Source organism: Babylonia areolata, chromosome 2, assembly GCF_041734735.1.
Source record: "Babylonia areolata isolate BAREFJ2019XMU chromosome 2, ASM4173473v1, whole genome shotgun sequence".
In the NCBI taxonomy this organism is placed as follows: domain Eukaryota; kingdom Metazoa; phylum Mollusca; class Gastropoda; order Neogastropoda; family Buccinidae; genus Babylonia; species Babylonia areolata.
This window is the reverse complement of record NC_134877.1, coordinates 30,984,946-30,993,517: the sequence shown is the minus strand read 5'-3', so window position 1 is coordinate 30,993,517 and position 8,572 is coordinate 30,984,946.

The window sequence follows — 8,572 nt, the reverse complement described above, 5'->3', positions numbered from 1 at the left end:
GAAAATTTGGTGTTAATATTGACAAGTCAGTGTGGTCCAGAGCGAAAGATGTTACAAAAGAGACCCGATTGAAAGTCCTTCACTGGAAGATATTACACAATATTTAACCCACAAATAAAATGGAAATGAAAGAAAACAACAAATGTTCTTACTTAAGGGACACAATAGATTTTATTGAATATTTTTTCAATGAATGTCCGATTGTACAAAGCTTCTGGAGATACACTGAAGAAAAAGATTTACACAAAAACAGACCTGAAATTAAAACTAACAGCCACCGATATCTTGTTTTGAGTTAAGTTGGAGCTACTGCAAGAGCATTACATATATATAAACTTTCTGATACTCATTGGTAAAATAAGTATTTATAAAAAGACAGAATCTGTTGTCTCCTTACAGCATATATTTGAAAAAAGAACTTCACCTCAGGACTTCGACTGGATAAACCAAAGTACCAAACTACACTTCTGTTTTAGAATGTCTTAGTTTTTCAGTATCCACGCATGCAATACAGCAGACATACACACAGACGCATGGAATCATATACAACTGTGGAAAGGGTGTGAGTGAGTTACAGATGCACATTCACAAATATAATACATACACTAGAGCACGAAAAACCCAGACAGTGTAACAATTGTAAAACATTAGAGAGAGACAGAGAGAGAAAGAACAAGGTCAGAAACAAGGCGTGGCAGGGGAGACGGGGAGACAGAGGGGGGAGAGTTTGAGATTGGGGGAAAGGGATCAGGTGGGAAGGAAACGGGAGGAGACAGTCAAGAAAACAGAGAATACATACATACATACATACATACATACATACATACATTCTAGCACTATCCACATTTCTTCCCCTCCACTCCTGTGTGTGACTGGCGGAGCGAACGTCCACGCCTTACTCATTCCGTCCTGAGGGGAAGCATTGTGGACATTGCCTGTATGATACATGTACTTGTAGCGCCTGCCTGCACAGGGGAACAACACGGACAACTTCAGTTCACTGTACAGCGCGAGAATCCTGGGTTTTTTTTTTTTCTCACGAATTACAACGTAAAACACATCCACAAGTTAAAAGGGGGTTGAATGGAAATGCTGTCCACAATGATTATGTCAAAATGATCCCAAAACAATGTTATATTTATTCATTGTTACTCAAAAAAACAAAACAAAACAAACCGAAACATTTTCCATCAATTCATTTTATTTTTCACTATACACTTATCCTAAAACAATGTTTTATTTACTGACCGATTTTTTTTGTGTGGATAAACCATTAACATTCTCAACCCATTCGTTTTCGCATGTGTAACACTATACTTTTAAAACAATGTTTTATTTCTATAATGTTAATTTGTTTTAAACAAACCAAAAAAGTTTTCCATGCATTTATTTTCCTATGTTTTTCACTTTATATGTCTCTCCTCACTGACAGCAATTCATCCCAACAACCACACCCTGAAAGTCACATGTACAGAGCAACAGCACGGACACCTTCAGTTCAAAGGACAGCGGGAGAATGACCAGTGTCACGCTCAAGTCATCCACGTGCACGCTCACACACACACACACACACACACACACACACACACAAAACAACACCAACACCAACAAAAACAACAAAACACAAAACAAAAACAAAAGCAAAAACAAACAACAACAAACCACACACACATTACATACTTACATACATTATAATTATACAGTAATATATCTAAATATGCATTATATCACATGCACGTATATATCATTTCCACACACATTGATACGTCTTACAGCTGCCCTCATTGAACTGAGGACGTGAGAACAATTACTGTAGCAACATCGGATGCTTGTCGAAGTCGACACAGACATTGCCCAGTTATTGCCGGCCTGCAACATCCACAGACCCCACGTCGGTCAAGAAGACAGCTATCAGGGCCAATCGATTGTATTTCTGCACAATAAGAGACACGAAGGTAAAAATACCCCCCACCCTCCGCATTCAATTAAGAATTATTCAACATTTCTCCGGCCCAGTAGGGTCAGATAATCGTAATTATTCCTGCGTTTACAGCAGGCATGAAACGAAAGCTAACCACCCACACGGTCGATTAAGGGTAATTGAAGACTTATACCATCTCGGCCTCATCCACACACACACACACACACACACACACACACACACACATATATATATATATACACACACATATATATATATATATCTCCCAGTCATACCCTCTTGGAAACACATGCTGGGCACACACTCTCTGAACTGACTCTTGGACACACGGTGCGTTTGTGCTCCCTCCCCCTCCTCTCCTCCCCCTCATCCCCCCTGGCTTGGGGAAAGCCAAGTGTGCCTCATCTTTACAATGTGTATATGTGCGCGTGATTGAAGTCCGACTGAAGAACGCAGGAAACGAATGGTGAGCGCCTTAAGGCAGCTAGCTTTCGGTAGACTCTACCCAGGTAGGAGAGTTTCTGTGCAAATGATTCTGTGTTTTGTTAATCGCTATGAGTATGGTCCCAGACAGGGGATAGAAAGAAAGGGAAGGGAGAAAGAAAGGGAGAAACTGAAATAAAAGGGAGAAAGAAAGGGGAAAAAGCACCTGAGCGAGAAATGTAAGCGGGCAGATGATTGGTCCGAAAAGCTCATCCGAGATTCCTGCTTTGCCTTTATTGTTGATATGGACACTAAAACAACGACTTTGTGTGTGTGTGTGTGTGTGTGTGTGTGTGTGTGTGTGTGTGTGTGTGTGTGTGTGTGTGTGTGTGTGTGTGTGTGTTGTAAAATTGGCCGAAAGACCTGGTAAGGTAAGGTAAGAAAACTAAAGTCTCTACAGTGGAGGAGGCTCAAGAGCTGAATATGATATTGTCTTTTCCGGGCGCCACAGCTTTCGTGGGATCACTCCGCATTGTATTCAATGATCTTTTAAGTGAGTTGTTCTGCTTATGCATTGATGAAGAAAGATAAACTAAGACAAGCGAGTCGCTGCACTCTTTTTTTTTTTTTCCTTTTTTTTTCTTTTTGCGTGTGTTTCGCAGTGTTGTCCTCAGCTTGGAGAAAAATGGTCAAGGAAAAATCGCAGACGGGAAGTGTGGACGGAGGGGAGAGCTTGCGGGAATAAAACAAAACGAAAATAGGACGAAAGAGGTAAGATTTATTTGTACGTCCCTTTCACCTGCTCGGAATCTTTGATTTCTATTGTTATGATAACAGAGGCATTTTTGTCGCTGTTTTCATATATCTGAGACGTGGGTGTTCCGAACATGCTGAATATTGCGACATTTAAAAAAAACCTGCAGGGAAAAAAAGAATATTTTTTGAAAACACATTTTCTATGCTGACACACTCATTGTATGAAGCACCGCGCTTTCACGAAATTTCAGTTTGCTCAGGAAAAAAAAAAAGAAGTAATGGTCAAAAGAATATTCATCGCTTTTCACCTGAGGTATACCAACTTCACAGACTGACCTCAAGAATTCAGTGCGACTTGCAGGATGTAGTAGTAGCAGTATTAATCGTAGTACCGGTGGTGGTCGTGGTGGTAGGACCGGCTCAAATCCAAACCTTTTTAGCTTATAATCGTCCGCTCTATCAACATGCTCACGCTTATTGGATTTGCAAATTCATGTGCGCAAAGCAATCATCAAAGTCGAATAGATTTTTGACAATTTTGTTTTGCATTTGTCCAGGAGATGTTTTTAAAGGTGTTTGTAGATGGTGCTATTTTAAATTCAGCAGGTGGAAGGGAGTATGTTAGCGACTCTATTACTAAAGCAATATGTACGTTTGTTACCACTGGAGTGTTGGATATGTACCCCCCCCCCCACACCCTTGCTTCTAGGTTTTATATCACACACACACGCACACACACACACACACTAATGATAATGATGATGATAATAATGATAATATACTACTACTACTACTACCACTAATAATACTTCTACTACTACTACTACTACTACTACTTATAATAATAAACACGGGTTTATAATCCCCTGCAGATACTGTCATTGAGACAAGAACAACGCACAGTAGTACAGCCGGCCTGATGACTGCCCATGTTCGGCACAAGATCGTTTGACCGCACAGTGCAGCGCCTGCTTCCAAGACACCCATAGCATGCACACTGCTATCAGGCCTGTTTCCAAGCCACCCATAGCATGCACACTGCTATCAGACCTGTTTCCAAACCACCCACAGCATGCACACTGCTATCAGGTCTGTTTCCAAGCCACCCATAGCATGCACACTTCTGTCAGGTCTGTTTTCAAGCCACCAACAGCACACTGCTGTCAGTCTGTTTTCAAACCACCCATAGCATGCACACTGCTATCAGGCCTGTTTCCAAGCCACCCATAGCATGCACACTGCTATCAGATCTGTTTCCAAACCACCCATAGCATGCACACTGCTATCAGACCTGTTTCCAAGCCACCCATAGCATGCACACTGCTATCAGATCTGTTTCCAAGCCACCCATAGCATGCACACTGCTATCAGGTCTGTTTCCAAGCCACCCACAGCATGCACACTGCTATCAGGTCTGTTTCCAAGCCACCCATAGCATGCACACTGCTATCAGGCCTGTTTCCAAGCCACCCATAGCATGCACACTGCTATCAGGTCTGTTTCCAAGCCACCCATAGCATGCACACTGCTATCAGACCTGTTTCCAAGCCACCCATAGCATGCACACTGCTATCAGGTCTGTTTCCAAGCCACCCATAGCATGCACACTGCTATCAGGTCTGTTTCCAAGCCACCCACAGCATGCACACTGCTGTCAGGTCTGGGCTAGGTGGTGGAGAAGTGTATTGTAGTGATCGTTTTGTAACATCAGATTCCTGTGTGTGAAATTCGGGCTGCTCTTCCCAGGGAGAAGGCGTCGCTACACCGAAAGTGCCACCCATTATTTTTCTGCCTGCAATTTTTTTTGTTTTCCCATTGAAGTGGATTTTTTTCTACAGATTTTTGCCAGGGACAACCTTTTTGTTACCGTGGGTTCTTTTACGTGCTTTAAGTGCATGCTGCACACGGAACCTCGGTTCATCGTCTCATCTGAATGACAAGTGTCCAGACCTCCTCCACTCAAGGTCTAGTGGAGGGGGAGTGAAAATACTGGCGACTATGGGATTCGAACCAGTGCGTTCAGATTCTCTCGCTTCCTGGGCGGAAGCGTTGCCTCTAGGCCATCACTCCACAGCCAGCAGAGTTTGCAAGGCATGACTGAGTAATTCGTCGTATCTGCCTGCAGGACCGCTTCCAGACAGCTGCCTGAACTGCCAGAGAGAACTGCGGGCAACGTAGAGGTCCTGTACCAGCTGCAGAACCACGCAAAGGCGGCTTGCAGAAAGGATAATTATTTAATGGATAGGAACAGTGCCACGTATCTCGGCCTTGTCCTCGTGGCATGTAATACTCGAAGTCTAGCAGGAAAGAAGTGCACTGCCATGTTACGTACTGGGCTACCGACCTTGACAAATTCTTTTTAATGAACTTAAAAAAAAATCCATCAATGGATTTCAGGTTTTGTCAAAGCATCCTAAGAAATGATCCTGAGGGTTACAATTTATGTCATAGCATCTCAAGAAATAATCCCGAGGGTTACAATTTATGTCATAGCATCTCAAGAAAAAATCCCGTGATACAAGTTTTGTCACATCATCCTAAGAAATCATCTCGTTCAAGTTATTCTAAACCACATTAGTACACATTCATTCTGGAGTATGACCTATGTAGGTGTGTCTGAGTGGAACCACGTTAGGGATATGGTAAAGAGGAAGGTGGCAGAATGGTCAAGACGCTCAGTTGCCAATACAGGGAGCCCATGAGGGTGTGGGTTCGAATCCCGCTCTCCACCTTTCTCCCAAGTTTGACTGGAAAATCAAACCGAACGTACAGTCTTTCGGATAAGACGATAAACCGAGGTCCCGCGTGCAGCACGCACTTGGCGCAAGGAAAAAGAAACCATGGCAACGAGAGTGCTGTCCTCTGGCAAAATTATGTAAAAAGAAATCCACTCAGATAGGTACACAAAGACAATATATAAGTATGCATTCAAGGTCTGACAAGAGCGTTGGGTTATGCTGCTGTCAAGCATCTGCCTAGCAGATGAGTAGCGTATATGGATCTCTTTCCCTTCCCCCTCCGACGCTTTGCCCTCCCCCCCTCTGTCTGTCTGTCTGTCTGTCTTCTCCTTTGTTTCAGTGCTGCATTTACGATGCAGAAGTCAATAGTTAACCCCCCCCCCCCCACACACACACACACCCTTGGAATTTTCTTTGTTTTGTGGATAATAACAAGAAATGTTCCTTCAACATTTAACTTGATGCTCCATGTGGGATTTTTGTTGTTGTTGCTATGATGTACCAATTTCAAAACAAGCAACATTAATTGAAAAAAAAACCCAACATCACACAAACGACAACAACAACAAATAAAACCCAACAAACAAACCTGAGACTGGGAAGCGGAAGCAGTAATGGTCCAGGTGTGTGTGTGTGTGTGTGTGTCGGAGGGGCGGGGGTGGGGGATGGGGGATGTGTGTGTATGTGCGTGTGTGGTGGGTGGGGGGTGGGGGGTTGATAATCTCGGTCAGCACGGTGCATGTACCCAAGCGCCCACACTCCCACACTCTGGGTCGACATGCCACATGCACAAACTGGGGCACGGTGACACGTCGATATCAAACCTTAAAGTGACCCACATGGAGTCCTGGTGACCCATATTAAGGTCATGGTGACCCGAACTTCGTCTTGGATACTACTTGAGGTCATTCACCGGTGACACACATGGGACAGTAGTACTTATTTATTAATTTCTTATTTATAGCTCAGTTAACCACAGAAAATAAAACAGGCCATCTTTTTCACAGGTTTTGACAAAGAGATGAACTTTTTATCGTTAGAGGAGCATGACCAATCAAGTTGGAATAAGAGTATAAGAATTATAATCTGGTTAAAAACAAAAGAAAAAAAACGAATGTCGGCGATAGCGATGCTTGGCAGGGTCTGAATACAGTGTAGAATAGGAAGCAGATGTCGGTACTGCCTCGGTCTGAGGCGGGTCATCAGCAAACTAGCTGACCGTATTCTTCATCAAGCTTTAGCTTTACCACAGACCTCAGTGACGAAGTGTGCGGAAACGCTGCTCCTACTATCAGAATGTTGTCGAGTTAATTAATGAGTATGAAGGAGAGAAACGTTTGTTGTTTCTATCAAACGAATCCGCGAATAGCCCCAGGGCTGCTACCAAGCATTAACATACCAGGGTCTGTGACAGACCAAAGTGCAAATGCTGTCCCTTCCTCAACACTACCACATTCACCTTCAAGGGGCCCTCAGGACGCCAGTTCACCATGAGGAGCAGTTTCACCTGCCAAACCAGTGATTTGGTATATATGTGGTCCACTGCAGCCTGTGCGGTCGTCTCTACGTAGGCGAGACATACCTCACACTGGAAGAACGCAGCAAAGAGCACAGGGACAGCATCCTCCAGAAAAAGCAAACCCTTGTGGCTATACACTTCAACACTGATCCCCACAGCATAACCCACTTTTCCGTATCAGTGGTCTGGCGCAACAGCACTTGTGACTTCTTCAAGAGAAAGAACATGGAGAAACAGATTATCCACCATCTCGGTACAACAGCACCAGATGGCCTCAACATCAAGGACTAAACCAAATCACAGCTTCCCTCGACCCCACCCTGCCCATTTCCCCCTCCCCCCCTCTTTTTCCTCTTCCCCCGCCCCTCTTTCCTCTCACTGTCTGGATTCTCTCTCACTTCCTTCACCCATCCACCTTTTCCAACCAGCAGTGAACTGTTCTCAAGACAAGTGAATTTTATTCAACAGACAGAAAACTACACTTGTGACTGCTGCTATCTTCAGTTGCTTTGAAGACTCTACGAGTCGAAGTACACAACTTCTCCTCTCCCAAGTGGGTTCTTCTTCTTCTTCTTCTTCTGCGTTCGTGGGCTGCAACTCCCACGTTCACTCTTATGCACACGAGTGGGCTTTTACGTGTATGACCGTTTTTACCCCGCCATGTAGGCAGCCATACTCCGTTTTCGGGGGTGTGCATGCTGGGTATGTTCTTGTTTCCATAACCCACCGAACGCTAACATGGATTACAGGATCTTTCATGTGCGTATTTGATCTTCTGCTTGCATATACACACGAAGGGGGTTCAGGCACTAGCAGGTATGCACATATGTTGACCTGGGAGATCGTAAAAATCTCCATCCGCCGTCACCGTGATTCGAACCCGGGACCCTCAGATTGACAGTCCAACGCTTTAACCACTCGGCTATTGCGCCCGTCCCCAAGTGGGTTCAAAGGTTTTTCCTCTTGTGTTTTGTATCCTGTTTTGAAAGAACCCAGGCAGTAAAACTGTTTTTATACCCCACATCAGGGAGGGTTTGCAGGCCCACTTTCGTGGGGGGGGGGGGGGGGGGGGGGCCTTTCGTCGCTCGCACAGCGAGAAGTAAGTCATGAGGCCATGGGCAGCCCACCACCGTAACTGACTTGAGTTTGCACTGCCTTCGTTCGGACAACTTTTTTGGCAGAATTTATAAAAGA